The sequence below is a fragment of the Syngnathus typhle genome, linkage group LG2 (genome assembly GCF_033458585.1).
Source record: "Syngnathus typhle isolate RoL2023-S1 ecotype Sweden linkage group LG2, RoL_Styp_1.0, whole genome shotgun sequence".
Classification (NCBI taxonomy): domain Eukaryota; kingdom Metazoa; phylum Chordata; class Actinopteri; order Syngnathiformes; family Syngnathidae; genus Syngnathus; species Syngnathus typhle.
Window position 1 is genome coordinate 17,778,113 of NC_083739.1, and position 27,270 is coordinate 17,805,382.

Below are 27,270 nucleotides of genomic sequence, written 5' to 3' on the forward strand. Positions count from 1 at the left end.
AATTTGCGATCTGGTATCATCAGGTGTTTGTGAGATAGAATGAATGCTGTTGGTTAATATTCTGTCCACTGTCATTTTGCCTAACTACCAACCACACACATATGTACACTATTGGAATGGCTGGTTCATGTTTCAGCCAATCAGATTGTAGATTCACCTCCGGAAGGTCATCCCATGCTCACCATTTTGCCTCCTGTGTGTGTAAATGATCCTCTGCGAGGTGACATTCTATATATTCAAGGGGAGCTTGTAAAAAAACATGTTATGACATGTTAATCAAAAAGGGACGGAATTGTTTTAATTGGTATTAAACTGTTAAACTGTTGGCCGTGGAACAGTGGAACAGTCCACATGTGTTTTGTGGACTTGGAGAAGGCGTTCGACCGTGTCCCTCGGGAGGTCCTGTGGGGGGTGCTTCGGGAGTACGGGGTACCGAGCCAACTGATAAGGGCGGTTCGGTCCCTGTATCACCGATGCCAGAGTTTGGTCCGCATTTCCGGCAGTAAGTCGGATTCGTTTCCAGTGAGGGTTGGACTCCGCCAAGGCTGCCCTTTGTCACCGATTCTGTTTATAATTTTTATGGACAGAATTTCTAGACGCAGCCGAGGCGTTGAGGGTGTGCGGTTTGGGGACCTCAGCATCGCGTCTCTGCTTTTTGCAGACGACGTGGTGCTGTTGGCTTCTTCAGGCCGTGATCTCCAGCTCTCACTGGAGCGGTTCGCAGCCGAGTGTGAAGCGGTCGGGATGAGGGTCAGCACCTCCAAATCCGAGTCCATGGTCCTCGATCGGAAAAGGGTGGAATGCCCTCTCTGGATCGGGGATGAGGTCCTGCCCCAAGTGGAGGAGTTTAAGTATCTTGGGGTCTTGTTCACGAGTGAGGGGAGGATGGAGCGCGAGATCGACAGGCGGATCGGTGCAGCGTCGGCAGTAATGCGGACTCTGTACCGGCCCGTCGTGGTAAAGAGAGAGCTGAGCCAAAAGGCAAAGCTCTCAATTTACCGGTCGATTTACGCTCCTACCCTCACCTATGGTCACGAGCTATGGGTCGTGACCGAAAGAACGAGATCCCGGATACAAGCGGCCGAAATGAGTTTTCTCCGCAGGATGTCCGGGCTCTCCCTTAGAGATAGGGTGAGAAGTTCGGTCATCCGGGAGAGACTCGGAGTAGAGTCGCTACTCCTCCACGTTGAGAGGAGCCAGATGAGGTGGCTTGGGCATCTCATCAGGATGCCTCCTGGACGCCTCCCTAGGGAGGTGTTCCGGGCATGTCCCACCGGGAGGAGACCCCGGGGACGACCCAGGACGCGCTGGAGAGACTATGTCTCTCAGCTGGCCTGGGAACGCCTTGGGATCCCCCGGGATGAGCTAGATGAAGTGGCTGGGGAGAGGGAAGTCTGGGAGTCCCTCCTGAAGCTGCTGCCCCCGCGACCCGACCCCGGATAAGCGGAAGAAGATGGATGGATGGATGGTATTAAAGTGTGATGGGGAGACTTAGTAAGTGGAGCGCTTATTTGTCCCCTCCCCAGATATGTCCCTGCAATCATTACCCTAGCAACGCTCAAACTCTCTCTTTCTCACATTACATTTTTTTCCTCGCTCATCCCCTCAATGCGACAGTGTGAAAGTGGCCAGACTCTGCGACGCACACATTTATTATGAAAATATAAAATGAATATTAGTAGTAATATTTAGGCACGGTAGTTTGATCTCCTATTCAGTGACAGTGTGGATTTGGGTGACAATTATTTGTCTCTACAAGTGCTGTGTGATTGACTGGCGACAAGACCATAGTGTCGTTGACCTTTCACTTGTCGGCTGTCAACATGGGGCACAATATCAATACCACAATACACAATATCGCTTAATAATGGCCCCTTACCCCCTTATTCAAAGAAGAAAACTCATTATACACTAGCAGGCTTGACTTAGCATCCATCCACAAATAACAATAGAAACCTAAAGCATCTGTATGTTTAACTGTACATGTAAAACTATACAACAAAAGGACATGTATATTACATTAATGATTTGATGCATTACAAGTGTGAAAAAAGGAAAATTATGTCTTTTGAAAAGCTTGTTTTATGATGCCCACAGTTGATATGACAACACAATGTTGTACCGTATTGCCTGTCTGTAGAACGAACGGTACAGTATTAACAAGATGTTATTGTGCTGGGACTTCCCTTAAGGAATGTGCATGATAGAGAGTGAGCAGCAAGGCTCTGAGACTCTGATTTACTGGAACAAGCTCTTTTCTGTGTGTTTTATTCTTTATTATTTTTAGAGCTGGAAAGGTTGGTAGATACTATGAGATATTACCTACAGCGTCAAGTGACTGTCACATGGAAAAAATCTCCATCTACCATTCAGTAAATGATTAAGATGATGCGAGAGCAGATAACCCATCCATCATGCTGAAGAACTGAATGAATTATTCGTACGATTGTAGCTTCAAGGTGCAGATTGGAGTTAATAAAACAGAACACTTCGACTGAAGATGTTCTCAAATAAGACACACAGGTCACACGCTCACCAGTAGGGTATCACCCGCTTACCACATCCTCTCTCTTCTTCCCAAAGAGGAGGAAAACTGTAGAGTCATCACTCTACATCGGGCTTGGATATCAAGATGATATCCACATGGCGGCCTCAAAGGTCATTCCAGGATCACATGATGGGTGAATCTTTGACCAATTCAACACAGTATGCAATTTATGTTTGAAGAATGTGTCACAGCACATTATTATGGGTTTAATTCTTTCATTGAACACGCAAAGAAAGAAAAACACTTCAGTCTCAAATTGTCTTTACCCATTGAATGAATGACAATGCCATGACTCTGTTCCTCGGTATGCGCCCTGGGATTGGCGTGTTGGGACCTGCAGTTACGCTTGTACTGAGTACTTCTCGCGTCTGTTGTGTGCCACCGGTCGGTGGTGTGAGTCTGACGTAGTTTGTGATGCACTTAATACCTTTCAAAATGCTCACGGGGCCTGGATTGGTGGGTGGGGTGTGTTACTATCTCCCGCGTTGGTATAGCAACACGCTGGTGAGAACTTGGGGGAGTGTCCATCAATTTGATGTAGTTAAAATCACAAATGAAAAATTCCTGCCTTTTTAGGACCAACACATTTCAGGATAGTTCTTGCATTTCACTCTGCGGAAAGGGGTTACCAGAATCTTGCTTCTTTTTGTGTTACAAAGGAATGGCCAGACTGTGAGAATAATAATTGAAACAGCTCCTATTATGATGAAGTGCGGTTGTACACCTCTGCAAACTACAACTACAAAAAATGAACATAGCCTTACATTAATATTTTACGTCTGCTTGGTTTCTTTTTCACATAACCTGAGGCAGAGTCTTTTGTATAATATCTCATGGGACTGTGTGGATATAAAAGTGAAGTGAAGCAGTTTTATATCAAGTCTATGGTAGGAGTCAATCAATGTATTTTCTGTTGGGCTTGTCCATGTTAAGGTTGAAAGTGGATTGGAGGCTACCCCCTGCTTTATAAATCTGGACTGGTTGCCGGCGAATCAGTGGGCTCACACTTATTGACAAAAACAATCATGCTCACATTCCCCCATATGTAAAATTTTGTCTTAAATGATGCAGGATTTGATATAATATGGGAACAAAGCATTCTGTGGAGCATCCTTATTACAGAATGGGTGTTGGAGGGGATTTTATATTTTCATACTTTACTGTTTGTATGATCATAAATGATTTTTATTAAAGCAGAATGTCAATTTCATTTTTGATCAGGTCATAATTTAGTTTTCCCCCAAACGGTTGCGGTGATTTTGAAGAATATTTTGAAGAACAAGCACATTTTAAATAACCTTATCATAAGGTGAATTATACACATATGCATAATTAATTGGATTGTTGTACTATATTCAAATGTAATATATTTAAAGATGAAATGAGAAGTCAAAGGAAAATAGTTTCAACCAAATTTATATAAAGAAAGGATTTGTTCATAAAGTGTTTGTAATGTCTGCTAATTAAAATTTTGCTACAGATTTTCTCCAAACTGGAGAAAACGCTTCTAGTCTGAACTTGCCTGTATTGGCTCCATTCTACCTGCTACCCAAACCAGGACAACCACTGTAGAAAGTAAATAGCTGGGTGAATTATACTAAAATCATACAATTTAATGTGCAATTTAAATCTAAAGCAGACAAATGTAGCAAATTGATTCTATGGGTCCAATGCTGCCACTCTCAGGCCTAATAGAGAGGCGCGCCTGGCAATGCGCTGTAACACAATTCTGACGCCAGGGGGCGCCCTTCTCTCTCTCGCTTCCTCCCTCTTGTTTCTCTCTCTCTCTCTCTCTCTCTCTCTCGCTCTCTGGATTATTGGATGTCTGAGCCGAACAGCCTCGCTCTCGTTCATGTTGACTGCTGCTCTCCTGTGCGCAGGAAGCCGCGGAGCTGAGCTTTAGGACGGGTGCTGATTCTGCTGCCGCCTGACATCTCGGCCGGGAATTTAAACGACGGCACCACCGCTGCCTCCTTGACACCTTTTAAAGAGTTTTGTCTAGGCAGAAATAATAAGGACTGTGTTAACCAGTAAGTACAAAACTTTTCCCCCGTGCTTGTTCCATCCATAAACCCATCCATGCATTTAAAGTGTGCACGATGGTCATTCCAAATTTCCCGAACCTCTTCTCACATTGTCCGGTTTACACAAATGTCGGGTCTGCGGATGAGCCATCCCTTCTCTTTTCATCCTCTGGATCAAAATGTGTTTGTGTGTGCGCACATGAGAACGCAAAGGCTTATGCATCGACTGACACTCCGTGTTTCTGCACAAGTTCTTTTAAGGCGGGAGTTGGCTTCAACGCACCAGCGCAAAGGCTGTGTGTTGCGTCTCGTACATTGCACTTAGAAATATAAGAATGTGGAATTATTTCATGCACTCCTGCAACGATTTCCACAAAGGTTGCACTGCAAAGTCTCATCTCTCTACGCACCCACCCACTGGCCACGGTATTAGGTACACCTGCACTGTCTCATGTCATCCAATGCAAGTTATGAACAATAAAATATATACATATATATATTATTCATAACTTGTAATCATATAATAATAATAATAATAATAATAACACGCGAATATTATTGCTCACTTCTGAATGACACTGCAAAGAGGTAAATGATTTAACAAGCTACTAATGTAGTGCAAGGTGGCCAAAATGCATAGTGACGCGTCTGAGTGTGATGCAGTGCAGCAACTTTAACTGGTGGATGTGTTTATTAGGGTTCACTTGCTCATAGGTGTCTAACTCAAGGCTTGCGGGCTGGATCTGTCCTGACATATCGTTTTATATGGCCCCTAAAAGCTTTCCGCAGTCTTACTTTGACTTAGAAATTTATAACTCACCATAAGGAATTTAACTAACAAAATGCGGGGGCAATTATGAAATATGGGATGAGTATTTGGGTTTGTGGGTGGGCATTCTGGTCCTCTTAAAACAAGTTTGACACAAAAAACACTGGGGTATCTAATGCTATGGCCACTGTGCATATGTAAAGCTTGTTCACGTGAAGAAAAAAACTATAAGTGTTTCCAGCACACAGACACATTTTTTTAAACTTGGAAAGTGAAAATGAGGCAAGCACTTTTCATGTGCCAAGCCTGCTCGAAGGTAAGTGTGTGTGTAAGTGTGTGCTTCTTTTTGCAAATGTACACAGAACGCCACCTTGGCATGCAAACTAGTGTTGCATAGTGATGTAGTGATGCTGATACGCCGCTGTTAGACTTGCAGTTGTGCGCACAAAGTGAGTCAGGATCTGACTCTGATTTTGCGTCTGCTTCTGGCAGCCTGTAACCTAATTACCTAATTTAGTCCCGCAGTCTTTATTATTAATTTGATCCCACTCCTTTCTAGTAGTGTGTGAGTGTTTGGTGCCATCACAGTTCAGCCTTTAGTTAAAAAACGGGGCTTTGAGGATCTTGTCGGTGGTCTCTAAATTCAAGCCCTAAAAAAACTTTATTTTGCCTTGGTTACATCAAGCAGCCAGTGTTTCCAATCGTATGAGTTTGTTAACAGGATTTTCCCAAGAATAATTTTGCATCAACGTTTATTGATCTCCCACTCCTTTACGCATACATCAAATGCACTTCACTTTCTTGCTAATTGCTTTTACTGTTAGAATTCTGTGATTTCTTTCATTCTTTATTTTTAGTACTGTATTTCATTACACACTTAGTCACAATAAGCAATGTACATGACTGCCTCCTACAGGACAGGAAAGGAAGTGTATGGCCCCTAGCCCTCATGGTCACAGATGTGACAAATGTTTCCGCTTTGGTCCTCTTGTAAAAGAAGACTGGTCAAAAGCTATTACCCCCTTAGAATACCCAAACATAATATTTTTGTACTTATGGCATACTGTATTTGTGGCTAAATGTGACTGCTTCGGTGTGGCATGTGGGGAAATTGAATCAGTGAGTCAGTTATTTGGAATGGGCTCGGAAAATCTCTGAAGGTACTGAATGCTGTATAGAATTGCATCTTTGCCAATGTCATTGGAGGAGTTTAATTCAGTGTGGATAAAGATAGACTTCCCACAGCTGACGTCACGTTGTTCATCTTCAGAATGCAAAGTAGTTGAGACTGAATTGATTCCTTTCTGGCACAGGTTATGGGCTTTGTGACATTAATGTTTATGGTTTGAGTATTTTGGAATATCATTAACAGTTTCCTTGATTTCCATTGACAATGACTGAACAAGCACATGGTTCAATGTTGGCTCCTCACCACCTTGCTTAGCAGGAACGTGCCTTGTTTTGACCAAATCACCAACTGCTTCAGCTTTGGTGTGTCTGCTGAGGGAGGAGGGGGGTCGGCACTCTCTGCTGACACTCGACCACGCACCCTGCGGTGTGTGTGTGTGTGTGTGTGTGCAGAGCGGCTTCAGACTTGAAGGGCCTGCAGCGTGTTGGACGGCAATGTCGCTGCTCGATAAAGCCGTGGCGGCGTGTGCTCCTTGTAACACGTCGCAGGATGTCATAGATGGAACGTTTTCAGATTTGACATTAAAATGCGGCTTGGGTCGCCGCAGTGGCAGCTTGCTCACCATGCGGTTCTACTCTTCAGCTGAGATGTGAACCCACATGGCCCTACAAAACACCAGTTGAGGTCACAATTGGAACAAGATGTTTGGAGGACATTGTTTAAATCAAAACTTTTATCACCCAGTCTGGGTTGACCTACACATTCCATTTAAATGTAGGCTATGGAGGTTAAGAGATGGCCTTTGATTGAGATGTCAGTGGTGGAGTAAAAATGAAGTAATCGCTTCAGACCCATCATTTTCAGGCCCAATTACACAACGTGGTTTTCAACTAAAAAAAAAAAAAAAGGAATGTGTTTTGTGGACTGAAGTCTTGTATATTTTTTTCTACATTTTAAAACGGGTCTAAAATGTGGAGGTCTGCCATTCCTGCATTTATTACCATTTTTTTGGGGGGTGAAAACTGTGGCTTTTACTTGGTTGTTACCATGTAAGTTGTGGATGGTTAACATAAAAAAAACTTGAATTTATTCAGTTTTGTTTAAAGTAGGGTCTGTCTGACAAAGATCTTTTGAAACAAATTCCAATATTTGGCAGGAAAAAAGTCCCATGATTATTTACCAAAATATATTTGGAAAAATATAGTTTTGGTCCCTTAATACCTAAAACAAAGGCATGAATTAGGCGGAACCATTAGTATTTTAGCTTGATATTTGTGCCATAAATGTATGCTGCACATAAGCAACATCAGTGACGTCATTGCAAAACGCGATTTCTGCCTGAAGCCCTTTAATGTTAAATCCCATTCTTTGAACTCCAACTTTGGCAAAATATAATAATTTCAAACTAAAAAGCAGATGAACCTTTGTCACATGCCATCTTTGAGAAAGATGCATCTGAAATGATGTACACAGAAATCAACTTAAGCGAGAGCCAATTTTATCATTAATAATGCACACCAAGCATGAATATATTATAAACCTTATCAACATGTATACTTACAGACTTTGCATCTTAATGGCCATGTGGAGATTGGAGAAGGATGTTTGGTCCAGTTTTTACTGGATGGGACATGATGAGTTTTCAAGGAATGCTGTAGATGTAATCTTTTGAAATTTTGAATACTGGCAGAGATGCATAAAGATAATGACATTTGTTGATCATTTTCTTTTTCCTCATTCATGAGAACTCATTAACATGATTGGTGTCATCTGATAAATTAATTCATTATTCACAATAAGATTTAATCATATCATCAAAAGGTAATTTGAGTCAATTGATAATTGTTTGATATAGAAGAACCAGTGAAGTAATTGAAAAAGAAAAAACAAGATGAACCTAGTACAACTATTGAGTCAATTCATTTCAGAAGGGTGTATCAAACTGCATGGTAGCACTTCACATGAATTTGTGCCCAAGAAGTAGCTGTCACTTTCAAAAATGATAGTGACCCTGCATGGACCCTCCCTCCTTGGTCTTTTTTTCTTTTTTCGTTCCTCCAACTTTTCCGATCATGACAGTAACTACAACGCTCTACTTTAATATGAAATAAACAGGAGACAAGGGCGAGGATAAAATGAAGTAAAAAGAGCTTTTTAAGTTCTTGCTATCATTTTGCTGAAAGGTCGTGCACATCAAACAGAGCGGCCAGATTGAAATAGTTCCTCTTGTAAGAGTAGACGCGTGCTCTGATGTGACTGCTCAGTGCAAGACCCTTTTACTCACTTCCAAAACGCAAACACTTCCCAAGATGAAACTATCAACTTGTAAAGGAACCTTATGACGTTAACACCTGCTCTGTAGTCAGATGAATGGTGCCTAAACTCTTGTCCTTGTGTTTGATTCTGTTTAGACAGTTCCACTGTTGTTTAGTCAGCGATTAAAATAATTTTAGCTTCTTTTTTTTCCATCGGCTGAGCATACAGCTTGTGCTGTGAAGTCCCTTAGGACCAATTTAGGCCTTATGCTCTGCGCAGTCTGAACAGTTGAGGCAGCAGAATAATCAGTGCAGCGAGGGTATCTATGCATGTGTGTGTGTCAACGCTTGCATAGACAACAGTATAGTGTACCAGTGGTCCCCAACCATTTTTCATGGTAATACAGATCTTTGTGCAAACTGGCAAGCCTATTACGGAGTAGAAATGAATTAATTGGTAAAGGTGATATTGGGAAAAAAAAACATTCCCAAACATTCGAGGAATATACAATAAAAGCCACACATGCGTGTGTTCTGTTCGCAGGGGTGATACGGGGTCACTCCTCACTTTGTGATGTCAAAAAGTGAGAACCTGGTTGGAATGAGCAGGAACACTCCAAGATGAGTGGATGGATGAAAACACCACTCTGAGGGGAGTTTTAGTTAACATCTTAACATGGCTGAAAACTTGATTTAGCATGATATGCCTCCTTTAATGATGTTAATTTAGTTTGACACCGTGGTATTAAAATATGGTGGTTATCGTTTGTAGCACTGTACTGCAGTCTTCTGAGAGCTGCGTCTCCTTCGTTGCAGCCGAAAAGTTGTGGCTTTTACAATTTTCTGTCTAGGCCTATTAATATGAGGTTAGGTAGAGATTTTAATGATCTAGCAGGAAATTCTGTAGTCTGTAATGACATATATCTGGCATCACATATATGATCCAAGATAAGGTCACTAGAGCTTATTTATCCGTTTCAGAGGGAGAGCCCAACTTATTCTAAAAGATAGCTGATCCAGGATTTGCGGTAGCTGAGGTCATACAGTTAACATTTTTGTTGGAGCTCTAGAGGCGTACATTTTCAACACATACTTCGTCTTAATTCCTCAGCGCTTCCTCTGGTAAGGAGAGAAGCGACGGTAATAATTTTGTCTTGCAAAAATATTAGGTGGAATGTTTTTGAAAACATCCACTTGTGCAACTTAAGAATTTTTGGGAAACATGTTCAGTGTAATAATGCCCACACATCTAATTACACAAATGCATGACCTCTAGAAATTATGCAGGTCATGTATTGCTTGTGTCGGTCCTTTCTTCTCCTTCAAATGCAGGTGTTCAAATAAGTGGCCGGAGAAGTATGATTTCCTCAAACGAGCAACGTCCTTGAGGAAAACAAATGAGGCGGGAGATGAGGAAAAATGTGAGAAAGTGAAGGAAATGATATAGGAGGAGGGGGGAAAAGCATCTGTAAGGAGTGAGGCAAAAATGAGTGCGTTAAGATGAGTGAATGGGAGCATGGTGACAGTGAGTTTTGTTGATTTAGTCCTGCACAAGCCCGTTATTGTTCCTGTTCTAGTTGTGATGGGGGGGCTCTCGGGAGTGAGTACAAGAAGGTGCGATGCAATGCAAACATCAACATTGGATTGCATGCGGGATGACATCATGTCAGTCAAGACTCAAGAAACATTTCAGGATTTAGATTGGAGATTTATGATGTGGTGTGCATTAAACATTGGCAATATTAAGCTGCTAATATAATTTAACATTCACACCAAATATCAACTTTCTATCAACATTCAAACATTTGTCAACTTTTAGTCGTGCAAATTTTCGACCATCTGATTAGTCGCTGGGAGAATAAAATAAAAAGTTATCTCAACATGTATTAAATCAGCTCCAGTGCACTGCATGCTCTCTGCTTGACTGGTCCTTAACACAATGCTAAATTAGACCAAACATTGAAATGTGGCAACAAGGTAGATGGAGCAAAATAAGTTCTTTTCCTCATGTTGAAAGCCGACAGAAGCTCACTTTGCAGTCAATGTTGTGTTTTAAACATCTGCGAAAAGCCTCCTGGCACTGGCCCACTTGGCTCAGTGTTGAGGATGAAATAAATGAAGGTGCTATCATAACTGCTGAGTCAGAGAGAACAGTGACCCGCCCTCTGATCATCTCACACACAAATTGAGGCTCACCTCATTTTGTTGAGTGCTCACTCAAACAAACGTGTGTGTGTGTGTGAGAGAGAGAGAGAGAGAGAGAGTGAGAGAGAGAGAGAGAGAGAGAGAAAGAGAGAGAGAGAGAGAGAGAGAGGTGACTGTAAGGTTGTGTCTTACTTTGAGGAACAGGATTAGTGAACCGTGGGGTGCATCCTCTCATCGCTCATGAAAAGTGGAGTGTGTGGGTTCAGCGTATTACACAAGGACAGGCAAGAAGGTATGCTCTCGAACTCCCTGAAGCCGCTGACTGCAGCATGCGGCTTAGGTTCTCTGGTCTGTTGTCAGAGATGGTGATGACTTATGAACTGATTTATTCGTTGGAACATTTTGTCAAAACCAGTAGTTTTATCTTGGCACACATCTTGGCTTCTTCAGCACATTTGACTTATACATGTACAAAAGTTGCTCAACTCTGTGCACCACCACAGTAGTTGTAGAACACATTGATGACATGAGACCAAGCAAGCCTCGTGATGAAAATAAGTTCATAATGAGCAGGAACTAATGTATGGCCCAGCAGCACTGTGGACAATTGCTTAGCACAGCTACCTCAAAGTTCTGAAGTTCAGGGTTCAAGTCTTGGCCCCATATGTACACACGCACAAACACACACACGCACACATATTTGTTATATATACATAAGTAAATATCATAAATATTTGTCAATATGGCCTCATCCAAATTCCCGCTCCTTTTCCTCTTCTGCCATTATGTGCGATTCTGTCACCTTCAAATTCCCCAGCACGCAAGGATAAAGGCAAGGATATGGATGATGGAGCACATAAGCGTTGTGCTGTTGATAGTAAATGCTTCCATTTCTACCCCTGAAGCAAAGTGGAACAGTGCAGGGTCAGAAAAATGATGAAACGTATCCAATGCACCTTGAGGTTTTCAGCTGGAAAGTATTGCGACTTGGACGTTGAAATTGGCCCATGAATCACTAACTTTACAAGCCGGTGATGCATGGGGAACCATTGTGAGGTGAGACGGACATGGTGCTTGCAAATGGATCAGAAATTGGAGTGAATGCGTCGAGTTTTGTGGAAGTGGCACCAAAAGCTTTTTTTCCCCCCCCAAGTGCAACGAAAGCCTTCAATGAAGTCTGCCTAATGGGGCTTACTGTGATTCCCTTTTTTCTTGTCCCGATTTGTCTTTCTTCTTCCTTTCTCCACACTCGGAATTGAGTGCCATTATTTGGTGTGGGTTTTCCTCCCTTGTCTCTGTATTCTCTGTCATATTCTCTGTTGTATTTGTCCCTTAGTCTCTATACCCAAAAGAATGAAAGGAATAGCCGTTTAAAAGTTTTACTTTGATTTTATTGGTCTCGCTCTTCCCCTCAAGGATGCAATATGAGGGACATTTATGAGACTAATATTTCATGGTAACACATGTTAAGTGATGGGCCTCCACAGGATTTGGGTCTGGGCTGCCGCGTCAGATTATTGTTCCGGGTTCAAGCAACTGAGGATCAGTTCATTATTGCTCTACCAATCATTTTGAATCCTACTGTTGAAATACAAAGGAAACTTTCCACCGCTGAATGAAATCAAGGAAATAGAATAAACATTTTGCAAACTTTATTACTGTATATAATATTCAAAATTATGTTTTAGTGTCTTTACACTTGAATCCACTCATCCATTTTCTTTAGCGCTTATCCAGTTCAGGTTTGTGGGGAGCTGGATTCTGTCCCACCATGCACCTTTGGAAAAAGACAGATACACGCTGGGCTGCTAGCCAGTCAATGGCACGGCACATATAGATGAGGACAAACATTTATTTTCACATCCTCACTGTCATTGAATGGGAAGGAAATCCACGCTGCCTACACCAAAAACAGGCAAGTGAACTATGACACCAAACTTAACCACTGTCAATGAGCACAAATGCCTTTGTTTTAACTTTTAAAGCATAATGAAATATCCGTGTAATTTTTCCAGCTCTCGGAATGGTCAAAGTATGAAAATAAGTTAACCATTTAATTAGTAGTAACAACACTTTTGCTTCACAACATCTTTCACTACGTATTTCTAAATGTCAGACCGAGAAGCTTCTAAGTTTGAATGTGTGACTGACAGCTCGGACTACTTTACATCCTGTGTTTATTTGTCTGTGTGGACTGATTGTGTGTGTGCAGAACAGCATGCCCGTGCGTGTGTATAAAACTGTGAAATTGTTGATGTGACTATAACGTGTTTGAGTCAGCGTGTTTGTGTGTTTAGCCATTGGGGTCACTGGCTTGCTTTAAGCACATTCTTTCTTCTGAGCAAATAGCAGAAAGGGAATTGTTTCAACGTATTTCATTTTTCCTTGTGGACTTGACTGGCTCCTGCAGGAGTTCAAGCCATGTTTTTCTTAAGTAGCATAGATTTACTGTGGAATATCAAACATTCCAGTCCTATATTTAAAAAGGGTCAATTTTACTGCCATGAGAGGAATCTGGGTTTGGTTCTGGCGTGATTGTAAGTGGTAATGGTGCATTAGGATGAAAAAAAATATCTGGCCATGATGCCAACAGTGAAAATGAAAAATATTTCCTCAGCGTGGATCTGAACTTTCTAAAATCTTCATCTTAAAGCAGTCGTACATTTATTAGCGTAATGCTGCACCTTGCAAAAGACATATTTTTTGTCATGACAATTTTTGTAAGATTTTGACTTCAATACTGTAAGACAAATGCAGCTTTACACTTGTGGCGATAAGGGAGCTTTGTTGAAGAGGTTCACCTGTAGGGAACGATAGCGGAGCTACATGATGTACATTTACCTTGACCTATACATCAAACACATTGTCGTGCGTGTCAACATGAGCACCTTTAAACCCGGGGATGCGTATTCTGCATGTTATTGTCTATGTGCGTGACCTATAACTACCATGGGGGTGGGAGAGGAGGCAGTCGATGAGATTCTGGCTGCATGCTGATGCTCCAAAGCATGACAGGAAACATTGCAGAGGGTGGAAATGACCATCTAGATAGGATGGCAATGCAAACATGGAAAAGTGATGAAGTGCCACTCAATCTGTGATTTAAGAGGGACTAATTGGCAGCACTCTGTGGATGAAACATCATCTGCGACTTTGTGACATTAACATTTTATGCAGTGCGTATAAAGAAAATAAACCAAGTGTACTGTTTGTTTATAGCAAGCCTTGCCTTTCACTTTTATAGTGAACATTTATATTCCCTGACAGAAAAACAGGAGTCTGATTTTTATCTTTTCATCAACATCACAGTCATTTTTTTAGGCAGCCCTGTCTTTTCCAGTGGCTCATACCTCTTATCAACTTGGGACCCACATTTTCTGATTGTTGCGGAGTAGTGACCCATTTTGTTAAGAACAATTGCGCATTTTCCTTGTTTAAAAATAACATCTGAAAAGACATCTACAGTATGTTACATTTATAAACACAGTTCGGACTGAGATTAGCACACTATCAATGCCTATAGCTAGCTATGACATCTGTTAGCCAAAGGCTGAGACGCCCCATAGTATTTGTTTATGGAGTAGCTAGAGCACATTTGTAAAATGGGTCTCCAACCCGCTTTTGGGTCTTGATCCACCAGTGGAGAATCACTGGTCTAAAAAATAACCAAGATCGAAAATGATCTGTCCATCGAGCCCTCCATTTATCCGTATTGATCATCTCTTATTCACTCTCCACCAGTCTGTATTGTAGCAACATCAAGATTTGGATTTCACCGTTCACTCCGTATTCTGTTTGTTCAAAATGAAGTTTCACCAAGCTTGTTGAATTTCTGTTTCAATTTCAAGTAGTCAGGCCTGAATTCGTTTAGTAAGCATCAACATGGTGTCTCCATTAGATTGTCTAAGCTGGAGTTTTAACACAGACAGCCTGTGGAACTTCCAAACAATCTTGTTTCTTGAGCGCCATTCGTTCCCCTCCATTCATTCTCAGTGACCCTGTTTGGGTTCTGGAAACGATTACTGTGCCAGACGGCCCAATCAGATAAGGCAGCAGCAACTGCAATGGGTCATGGGCAAGGGTTATGGGTCGAATTCCTCGCTCCCTGATTAAAACCACCCTTTGCTGTGTTACATGCTAAACTGTCACTGCTGTGTGGGAGCGCACAAAACCGAAGTGTTGCACTTGGAGGATGATGTCACATTGACTCATTCACTGTGTTGTGTGTCCTTCACTTTTGTTCAACAGAAACAAGAAGGGATGTTTTGGGTGTTTTTACTGAACCACAGAAAATTGCAATTTTATTTTCCAAATTTTCAGGGTTGAGCGATTCTTAATGTACTGCGCCCTGTTGACATCAGTTATTAAAAAATAAATCTCTAGGCTGTAAATGTGTGCCAAAGCAACAGGTGTTGCTAAAACTCTGACCAAAAAGGCTATTTTAGCCCACCAGGATGATGCAGAAAGTCATTTAAGAGAAAAAGTGTTATTGCTTGAAGCAGAAAGTCACTTTCATAAAGACTGTGAATTCAAAATCAAGTTCATAAAACAGTAAAAACATGTTTTAACAAAGGGGGAAATGGTGACGAAGAAGGCATGCTCTTCAGAACAGTTTTTGTTATGCATAATTTTTAAATATCAGTTTTTGTGTAGCCATCCTGACTATGCCTCATATGTAGCTGCTTTGCTCTCAATGTCAAAACCGCCCTGGGGCAGTTGTAGGCCAAGCCAGAACATTGGTGATGCCTATTTATATAATTCCTGTTTCAATATTTCTGGCACTATCTTTTACACTGGGATCCACAGCTCTGGTTTTTTTTCTTCATATTTTGTGGCTAGGTAAGAGCAGCTCAAGAGAGCCGGGACAAGGAGCACATGCCTCATTCATGTCTGGGCCTCAGGTTGACGGTGTTATCTTAAACTGTATCACCTTAAATGTTCACACACCCAAAACCATTTGTATGTTGATGATGTGTGGACTTTTAAGTCCTGTTTAAAAGAACCAAGCCTGTGGTGAAATCTTATATGGGCTACATTGAAGGGGATTATTTCTCAACTGCAATGAGTATATCAACTATGCTTAAACATCTGCGCGTGTGTGCGCTACCCTACTCCAGAAGTCCTTTGGGGAAATGAATTGGGCTGATGCTGAGAGGGGCCGGATTAACTGATTTTATCACCACAAATGGGACTTGTTTTCACAATCTTAGGTGATTTCCTTCTCATTTCACTCACTCGCTCTCAAACACATACACACAAACACATGCACAAACACACACACCATTATCATGCATGAGTGTGATTCTACCTGTTTACATTTTGTCACTGTTTAAGGATGCACCTTTTTAGTTAGATGTTACGAAAACGGTATGTAACATTTGTCCTAGGCAATGGAAGTCTCTTGTCCATTTTCCCGTCATGAGTAGGCATGCATCTGTTCTAGGTGGTAGGCGATCCATGAGTAATGACATTGGATATCATTCTTCAGCTCCTAAAGGAAAGAATAGTCAGTGAAGAGATATACAAAATTGCCAGGTTGACCAGAAATTGAAAACTTGACCTATGACTCAAACTGAGATCTGTAAAACTTGCAAGAATACAGGTATGCAATCTCACAAATCCTTCTTGCACACTTGGGACTACTACAATTGCAAGCTTCCATAGGTAATAATGATAGATGGGTAAAACAAGGGAAGAGTGTGTGTGTGTGTGTGTGTGTGTGTGTGTGCGCGTGTGCGTACGTGCGTGCGTGCGTTTGTGTATGAAATGCTCAACCAAAATAACTGATCAAGATGGAGCTTGATGGAGCTGTTGAGCGCTGTCAATCTTCCCATGTGAAGTGAAGAGTTCAGCATCCCGTGGGGCTTTGTCTCCCGGTTTGAAATTGACATCATGTTTACAGTATTAGATTGCTGCCTCCGAGCAGACATGCTGAGAGACATTCTCAGTCTTTCTCTTGGCGCGAGGCCTTTGGATGATCTCACGGCCCCGCTGACCTTCAGGCCCACGGGTGCTCTCTCCAAATGCCTGAAGGAAAACCGTTTAGTGGCAGAACTTTTACAAAGACTGAAGCCTTGTGTGACTAAATATTTCTTCAGCGGCAGCAGCAGCAGCAGCAGCAGAAGGTTTTCAACTGTGAATGAATGATATGACATATGATGATGATTCACGGTAGGGCGGTATTTATTTGTTTTCTCGCTTGCCCTTGGCAAGAACCACAGAAGCCGGGAAACATCAGCAGCACCTTGGGTGTGTTGATTTTCCCCATCTGTTCATCATCAATATGTTCCAAAATACAGATTTATGCTGAATTCCTGCTGCTCACCTCATTGAACCTGTTATTGCTTTTCTGTACTAAGAAAGTATTGAGACTAGTCTTCATCGTACCAATTGTGTACTTCCTGCTTTCATTACAGCATGACTATGATCAAATGCTAAAAGAAGGTCCATAAAGGTGTGCTTGTGTGTCTGACTTCATAACACCAAGTCGGGTTGTTGTGATGCGTCTAGTGTGTTGGTGGAGTGCCCAGTGCATGTCACTTCTCACTGTCAACCCTCACCGCTGGCTAGCAGTATGCGAACGGGAGAGCCGAGTGCGTAAGTCTCTCCCTGCCAGTACACAGCCTCTCTAACAGCAAGCCCTATGTAGTGCCTCCACGCGGCGACACATGGTAACTGGGTACAACACGGACCCAGGCTAAACTACAAGGGACTCGGAGGAGGTTTGGCCCCTAGACGTGCGGCACGCAGGCCCACCGGTGTGTGGACACGCCCTGGTGCCCACGAACCAGCCCCCAACTATGGGTTAAATAGTACCACTGCCCAGTGGGTTCCTCGGGAGAGGAATGGGCTAAGGGAGTCAACCCCTACAAAAAATCAATTTCCCCTTGGGTTGGTGTCAGGAAGGGCATCCGGCTGTAAAAAGTTTTTGCTCCAAAAATTCTCAGTATGGCTAGACAAACACAGGAGAGGCGGGGTACAGCCTTAAGTACTCCGTGGGCATTTTCATCAGCCTACGACAAAAAGAATGATGGAAAAGGAGGCCAAACCGCAGGTAGATTATATGACGGCCCTCAGCCCGATGGACTGCGGGGAGGCCTGAACCGGAAGAGAGAGGGGCAGGAGGCACGTGTTAGGGTGGCTACATGGAACATCGGCAGCATGTCACACCGATCGGGGGAGGTGGCTGATGCTCTACACAGGAGAAGGGTGGATGTCTGCTGTGTCCAGGAGTCGAGATGGAAGGGTGGTAGTGCAAGGATGCTGGGTGCAATCGGCAGAAGGTACAAGTTCTTCTGGCAAGGCTGCAACGAAGGGACTGGTGGTGTTGGTGTACTTATTGCTGAAAAGTGGATAGATCAAGTGCTAACTGTTAGCAGGGTAAATGAGCGGATCATCGTTGTGAAGTTGATCGTTGGGAAGCGTCTGACAAACATAATTTCAATCTATGCCCCTCAAGTTGGCAGAAGTCAGGACGAGAAGGATGCGTTCTGGGACAAGGCCATCATGGTGCTGTCAGGGATCCCCCAGAATGAGGTTATAATTCTGGGAGGTGATCTGAATGGACACGTGGGGAGGGAGTCAGATGGCTTTGAGGGGGTACATGGGGGACAGGGGTACGGCATGCGGAACGCAGAGGGAGAGAGGATCCTGGAGTTCGGCGACGCACTGGAGCTGGTGCTGTGCAATACGTTTTTCAAGAAGGACGAAGCCAAATTAGTAACATACAGTTCAGGTGGCTGCAAGAGCACAATAGATTACATCATGGTCAGAAAGGAGGACCGCGTCCTGGTTAGGGATGTCAAGGCAATCCCCGGAGAAGAGTGTGTATCTCAGCATCGCCTAGTCATCGGAGACCTAACTCTGTGGATCAAGTATGTGGGGGCTAAGAAGTATCCTCCCAAGTTGAAGGTGTGGAAGCTTCATAGCGGAGGGAATAAAAACGAGTTTAGGGAGAAGATTGAGTATATAGCAGAAGAAGTGGAGGAGATGATGGAGTCGGGTGGTGTGGATGGCAAGTGGCAGGCAATAAAGAAGGCTCTGCTTGAAGCCACAGAGGAGGTGTGCGGATGGTCAAAGGGTAAAGCAAGACAAAGAGAGACATGGTGGTGGAATGACAGCGTCGAAAGAGCGGTGAATGAGAAGAGGAGGTGCCATAAAGTATGGAAGAAATCTAAAAGGGAGGCAGACCGAGTGCAGTATGTAGAGGCAAGGAGGGCATCACGGACAGCGGTGTGGGAGGCTCAAGAGACCAAGAGGAAAGAATTTGCAAGTGAATTGGAGAGTGAGAGAGGACAAAAGAGCTTCTTCAAGATAGCGAAGCAAATGGTTAAGGAGAGGCGTGATGTGACCGGTGCAAACTGTGTGAAGGACGAGGATGGCAACATCGTGACAGACAACAGAGAAGTGAAGGAAGTATGGCGGAGGTACATGGAGAAGCTGCTGAATGTGGAGAATGACTGGGATGGTGAGACAGGATGCGACGAAGTGGAGGGTGAATGTGACCCGATCACACGGACAGAAGTGGGAAAAGCCATGAAGGCCATGAAGGATGGAAAGGCAGCTGGACCATCTGGAGTGGTGGCAGAGATGCTAAAGGCAGCAGGAGACGTCGGTGTGCAGTGGATGACCGACCTGTGTAACAGTGTCATCGCTGAGGGGCACGTTCCGGAGGAATGGACAAGAAGCGTCCTGGTGCCTCTATTCAAAGGGAAGGGGGACCCACTCGCATGCGGGTCATACAGGGCTATAAAGCTGCTGGAGCATGGAATGAAGTTATTAGAGAGGGTGTTGGAAAGGAGGGTGAGGACACGGGTAAAGGTGGACGAGATGCAGTATGGCTTCATGCCTGGTAAAGGTACAACAGATGCAATTTTTGTCATCCGACAGATGCAAGAGAAACATCAGGCGAAGAGGAAGAGGTTGTACTTTGCTTTTGTCGACCTGGAAAAAGCGTTCGACAGGGTGCCAAGGGAGGTGGTGAGGTGGGCCCTAAGGAAGTCGGGTGTGGAAGAGGGACTGGTAAAGGCTGTGATGGCTCTCTATTGCAGAGCCTGCACAACTGTTAGAACAGGAGTTGGCGACAGTAATGGGTTTGAAGTAAGGGTAGGGGTGCACCAGGGATCAGTGCTCAGCCCATTACTGTTTGCTATCGTGATGGATGTGGTATCGAGGGAAGTGAGGGGTGGACTACCATGGGAGCTGCTCTACGCGGATGACCTGGTATTGATGGCTCACAGCCGAGAAGACCCAGCTAGCAAGCTAGCGGCTTGGAAGACATGCCTGGAAGTGAAAGGAATGAAGGTGAATGCGGCAAAATCAAAGGTCATGGTCGGTGGTGCTGGCCTGGGAGTGATATCGCAGTCAGGAGCATGGCCATGTGGAGTTTGCGGGAAGGGAGTGCAAGCTAACTCTATCCGGTGCAAGGGTTGCCAGAGATGGGTACATCGAAGATGCAGTGGAGTAAAAGGCAGCCTACTAGCTGCAAGTGAGACCTTCCATTGCAAGCGGTGTAGGGGAGAAGTCGCCCAAGCAAACCCAGCTGAGCGAGAGGGGCTCGTGGTAGATGGGGAGATGTACGAGGTGGTGGGCAGCTTCTGCTATCTTGGAGACATGATTAACGCTGATGGGGGGGTGGACCTAGCAGTGACCACAAGGGTGAGAAGCGGGTGGAAGAAATTCAGGGAACTCATGCCCTTTTTAACATCTAAGGCCCCATCCCTGAAGATGAGAGGCCAAGTGTACTCAGCCTGTGTTAGAGGTAGTATGACGTACGGAAGTGAGGCATGGGCCCTGAAAACAGAACACGAAGACAAACTAAACAGAGCAGAAATGAGAATGATCAGATGGATGTGTGGTGTTTCAATGAGGGAAGAAAAGAGCAGTGCAGAGCTGAGACAGAAGATGGGAGTGGAGGCCATAGTGGATGTGGTGAGGAGAGGCAGACTGCGATGGTACGGACATGTAGTGAGGAAGGACGAGAACGACTGGGTGAAGAAAGTTATGTCGTATAACGTAGAGGGAACAAGACCCAGTGGCCGACCTAAAAAGACCTGGCAGGTGACCGTGGCAGCCGACATGGAGGCACTCGGCATCAACCACGAGATGGCCATGGACCGTTCCCGGTGGAAGAAGGCCATATCGAGAACCCAGTCCAACCCAGCGGCGCCTGGAAAGCGGACTTTAAACCGATGATGATGATGATGATAAAGGTGTGCTTGGGAGAGTTTGGTGTGGAAGCACTTGTGAGCCCCGACCTAAATCGGATCAATCACATGTCAACAAATATTATGCCGACTGACTGTATTGTCAAAATTTGTACAGACACACTCTAAACTGTTGGTGAGTCTTCTTAGAAAAGAGTCGAAAGGTGAAGTTTGACTTTTCTTTCCACTTCCCCAAGCCGGAATGACCAGATGTCCAAATGCTTTTGTGTCCAAAATGATTAACATTTCTGAGAGATCTCCTATATTTACCGGGACAGCTAAATCACTGAGGTCATAATTTCAGAAACTCTTATGGCCTGCCAAATTCTGGACCACGTTCCTGCCCCCACTCAGCTGAATTATTGCTTGCAAGCATTTGCCTCAAGGTTTACAACAGCAGTGAATGAATATCTGTTACATAAAAAAGATGAGAGGAATAAATTCAATAAGTAACATAACAGAAGGAACTGTTTCATAATCTACTGTAATAATTGTCTTCTCTTCTTATTATTAAACATTGATGGGCTTCAGAAATGAAAGTCACACTTTTAGTTTACTTTTACCTTAGTTGACATATCTATGAATGTATGTGTTAGGAAAGGCAACTCAGAGAAGGGAAAGATCACTAAAGAAAGCAATGTTTTTACAAGGATAAAGGTACAGGGATAAGAATGTGCTGCATTTGTGGACCAAAGTTGAACTTGTCAAGATTTATTCCCTCTACCCCCTCTCTGCTATCTTTATTCCTAACCTCACCTTGAATGTCCATCTTACAAGGATTTTTCATCACACATAACACATCACATTACAGTGGTGGATGACAGCCATCAATCAATGATGTGGAATTTTAATAGATTGTCGTAAAACAAAGTACATTATTAATACAAGTTTAATTTCCATTAAAAATAAAATTCAGCTCTGGTACTAGAAACAGACACCAAACACCACCCCTGGTCATCAGTTTAACGCAAGCGGTACACATGTTGGCACACACGGCAGGAAACAGTCAAAGAAATTTCTCATTTGCTGATTACACTGTGGTGACACTCTTGTAATAGTTTGCCATTCCTCAGAGGGAAATTGTCTTTGCATTTTTGCTGGCCTACAGGGAGGTCAGAAGTTAGGTTCAACTGCAGGCCGCCTGCACACATAAGAGGCGGGTTAGACCTTCTTCCCCCGCCCACCACCCTCCAAGGCTGGGGCCTTGTATGCTGTCAGTGCTAACGCTTGTTAATCACAACCAGAGTCAGCAAGCTGCATCATCCCATCCAACTGCAAATGGTAGGGCCATAACAATCTTCCCTGTTCCTCTGTGACCAACCTTGTTTTCACATTGGGTCCAGCTTTTATTAGCTGTGGAGTTACACCATATAACCAAAGCATGTTGTTCATTTAGTATCATGTAGCAATTCTAAGTGTCTGTAATGTCTAGAGGAGAGGTTATTGGTGAGAGACAACCTCTTCAGAAACATTACAAACCGGCTTGCATTATGATGAATGACATTATTTTATTTTTTTTTAAATGTACTGCCAAGTCATCAAAAGGCCTTTTATTTTTTTTTTACCACAGATACATACAAAGCAGTCATTGTTAGTTAACCAGATAATTCTTTGTCCACAGGGATTTTTTTGGAACTATGTATAAGAAATAAATTCTGTGAGGAGATACCAACAGTTCAGCTTTTATTTCATGACACATATTAGTAGGAATCCTTATGCGCAGATCCAGGAAAAGCAAAGGTGGTTGGTTTTAAAAGCAGCCAAGGAGAGGTGTGATAGGTTAAACACTTTGGATTTAGTCAATCTGATCTTAACATCGGCATGAACTTTAATAAGCACTTTCATTTATATTAAAGATGCAAATGTAGCCTTTGCAAAGAGATTGATATGCATGAAGGAAAGTGTGTGTGTGTGTGTGTTTTCCTGTGTGTGTGTCAGGGTCCTCTGTTCATTAGCCCAGTGTAATTGTGTTAGCAGTGTTGCTTGCAGGCCGGGAAGAAAATATCTGTGTTTAAAGGTCACATCAGAGTAGCTATGACATACGAATAGATGACACATGCATTCAAACCCGGAGACATTGTGGCACATGAGCGTGCACGGGCATAAACACACTCGCACGCACATACGCCAACACTGTCCCTCCCTGTGATGCACATGAAGACACATTTTACCAAATTTGTGAGGGTGAGTGTGTTGCATATGCCCCATCTTGCCTTAAGGTATGCATATGTATTTGTGTGCATGTGTAGGTGTGCGAGGGCCCGATTGGAGCGACACTGTTTAATCAAGTGTAATATGGCTTGGCATCTGTGTTAAGGCCGCTGAAAGAGCAGTTGCATTATCTCCTGTGTACGTGTGTGTGTGTGTGTGTTGACGTTATTGCTCTGCATGTGCTTTGCAGCATTTGATCTTATAACAAGATGAAGGCAGGATATGCAAAGAAAGCGCTCTGACATACAGGCTTTGAAGAGAGATTAGAAATAAATAGCAACATAAAGCACTGCAAAGGTACATAAATACCTAAACTGCAGTTCAACGTCTGCCACACTGGAGGCATGTGAACCGCTTGCTCCTCATTGACAAACAATTTAACAATCTGGTTTGAATAACCGTTGACTTGTTGCGGTCATGTCAACCTGTGCTTGTTGTTTTGGGTTAACGTAGGGTACTCGTGATGAGAGCTGCTAATTATAGCCCCCTAGTATTTTATTGTTACAAATTATTGCATCAATAATCTGATGCTTTATATACAAATACAGTGATGGAATCGCTCCATGTTTCTCTCGTCATTTTGTATTTGTGTTTGACTGTCCCATTATAAACAGCTAAAAGTGCATTGGTGCGTGGGCCGCTTCCCGTTTTTTTTTTCTTTGGCATATTCGGAGCTTGCTTGTAAGTCAAATTTTAGCTCACGACACAAAGCTATAAACTCACGAAAAACTTGCAAATAAATAGAGAATTTTCATGTGTGTGGCAAGATGGCTGAAGGAGCTCTGAGGTCAAAATGGGGTCAAGAATAGCTTCTTGTTTTATTAAAGGCTTTATCACAGCAGCAACAATAAGTCTCCTGTAGATGTGATCACTAAAAAAAGTTCTGCTACTTGTATTGTGTACATATCAGTACATCATCCATTTTATCTGCAAGATTTTTATTGCTATTTATGTCGCAATATAGCTTGTCCTCATCCGGCTCACGTGATTTAATCTGATGTCGTAAAATGAGAAGGATATTGGTCGTTAAAGGCGGCTTGGCTCCAATGTCTCGCAGATCAGCCGTTGTCAAATTAGTGTGTTTACGTCTTCGCCTTCCTAATGGTGGCTGAACATTTGTACTGACAGCTCACTTTACAGCCAGCATCGCCGCCGCCACAATAAAACAGGCATCTAATGCAACTCCACTATAAAGATGGATGGGATGGATCGCTAAAGCCTCCAAATAGGTGGCCCTTGATTTTCACGCCGTTTTGGAATTTTATTCATCAATTTTGTCATTGTGTGTTCTGGTATTGTTATTATTTTTCTGCATTTACAAACATACAAACAAAAACACTGTGGAGTTTAATGCAGATTTAGAATAATGGACTGCCATTTTTTCCCCCACATCATCATCCCCCAATGCCCCCTCCTAGTACATCCTTCATTGTTCCCTCCCTCTCATTTTCTTAAACTGCGAAATTGCTGTTCTGTGGTTAGCAGCCAGCTTCGATTATCTACGCCAAATTCCCTGATAAAGAAGTGTGGTTTTGGCCTATTCAAGCACTTAAAGCCCCGCTAAATGGCTTTAGCTCCAGGGTCCCTGCTTTGGAGACTCTACACGCACACGCACACGCACACACACACACGTATCCACACTCATTTCGACACTCCTCATGGGAGCTATTGCTGTGTTGATGATTTGTCAGCACATATTTAATATACAGTAGTGTCAGTTTTACATGTGCAATGTGTCTAAAAAGCAACAATAACAACAAAATATATCTTGGTCTGCCCCAGGACAGCTTCAATGTTTAATTTACTTTTAGAACAATGACAAAGGTGTACTTGGTTTCAGAATTTGAAGCTTACCTGAACGAAATGTGCAAGCCCAAATATCAAGTGGCTAGGAAGCACTCTCTAGTACCACAAATGTTTATCCTAACAAAGGGGAGGAAGCACTAACGTGGACAAAAGTTGCTATTGACATTTAGATAAAGGACGCAAACAACACCATCAGCCACTCAACACCACTCGTGAATTTAAGGTCTGAGGCAGTTATTAGACACGTTGTTTTAGCACTGCTGTAATGACTGTAAGCAGTTTATTCCAGAGTGATTCATTCCCTGGCCACATTTTTCACTAAAGTGAGCTAAAAATCATATAAGAAAGCTGCAAAGGACCTGACAAACAAGGACATGTCAAAATCATTCATGTCAAAGCTTAACGCATTGTTTTCTTCCAGTGTTTATTGAGAAGCACATTTTACGTGTTTAGGTTGCTGAAACATACTTAACCCTTTATCTTCTCCTTTATAATTCCAAACCTCGACACAACAATATCAATTGGAGCAGTTCTTGATCGGTATGAATATAAAATGACAAAATCCTGAAAACTTCAAATACAATACATCATACTCACATACAGAGATTATTTATTGACACTTGTCCCTCCCTTTGAGCAAGCTGTCTACTCTGAAGTGTCAAATAAATCCTTTTCTGATTGAAACAAGCCTGCCACCAAGTGTTGGCTGACCTATGCTCACAATGGCCACGGAAATGAGTTTTTAATAAAAGTCTGGCTTACATGTTAAGAGCTCTTACACATATAATTGCTGTCAGGATTGAACTGTATCTATTAAATCCTTAAATCCCTTTCCTGATGGAGGTCTCTGAGACGGAATGAGTATATTGTTGGGGAGACTCGCTCAGATTACAAATGATTAGGACTCAACTACACAGCTCTCTGTGAGTTAATGATGAGTTCACCTATCCTCGTGGGCGTGCGTGAACATTATTGGTCTGGAAACGTTATTACTACTGTGTAGGTATGTCATCTAACTAGAGAATACAGGATCTAATATGAAGGTCTAAAGAGCAGGTGTCCACCTGAAGGCCACAATGTCATGTAATGATACATGGCTAGCAAATGCTTGGGACATTTTCCTTTGACTTCTGTTAAAAAAGTACAAGTAGAAATCATAAAAATGATATTTATCAAATGCAAGGCCAACAAAACTAGCATTGTAGACAAAGTCAGAGCAGCTTTGCTTCTGGCAAGTGAACATACTGAAATGGGTGCATAGAAAATGAGATTTTTGTTTGGATTTTGTTCCATTTCTGCACTGATTTTTGGGGTCCTCTTACACCGCAAGCAATTTTACATTTTTACTGTTACAACAGGTCGTCTGAGGGCCGCCGTAACTCCGATATAGCCGATGAAAACAAGTTTGAAAGCCCTGTTTTGACAGCTGCGCTGTCATCACTTCTCCTCTTTAGCCAATACAATGAGTTGCAATAAAAGTGTGGGCGAGTGTGCAGTAAATGTAAAAAGTTTAAATCTGTGTGTTTGTGGGTTGAATGTTAAACTGCTGGTGTATTCATATGGTGGAATATGACCGTAAAGGCACCACTATGTTGCAGCCGCGTGGTACAGAAGCCCACGCCAACTCAAACACTCCATACCACATTCCCTTTATTACATTGGACAATGGAGGAGTTATTATTGCGAGTATCGTATGATTACTTTGTCTGTAGCATGGAGGTGAAGTAAAAAGTTGTGAATGTACTGATAGAATTTGCTGTACAATTTTGGTACGACACAGGGATGATTAATTCACTTTTAAGAGGTAGACCCACCTCTAGAATGCGCTGATCCAATTTAGGATGTTTTTCCAATGGAAAAGGTCTGCATTCTCCTCAGTGCCATTGCAGTTTATTAAGCTTTCTTTCTAAGTGATGAAATTATGACAACATAATTTCATCAGTTTTGAGTCAACATAATTTCATCAGCCACAGAGACATTTTCACTTCACAAGACCACAAAACGGCTGTAGTCATTGCTGCTGAAACAAAGAAAGGACTATTGCAAAGAAGATGCATAGCATTATTTCTGATAAAGACTATTTAAATTTACTTTCTCACCTTGTCCATTATCCTTCCTGCTTTCAATAATCAACTAAATTTTTGTAGGCAGTGCAGTGCACTCTGGCTTTAAAAGCTG

The 27,270-nt window shown here is 42.8% G+C and overlaps 1 protein-coding gene across 1 annotated transcript in view; it reads left to right on the forward strand.

The window, feature by feature from the left end:
- Positions 1-4,414: 4,414 nt before the first annotated feature.
- The window catches only part of LOC133170643 (plexin-A1-like), a 164,230-nt gene continuing 141,374 nt past the window's right edge, over positions 4,415-27,270 (forward strand). Inside the window, exon 1 of the mRNA XM_061303721.1 lies at positions 4,415-4,578. The gene's annotated coding sequence lies outside the window, so the exon portion shown is untranslated. The remainder of the gene's footprint in view (positions 4,579-27,270) is intronic.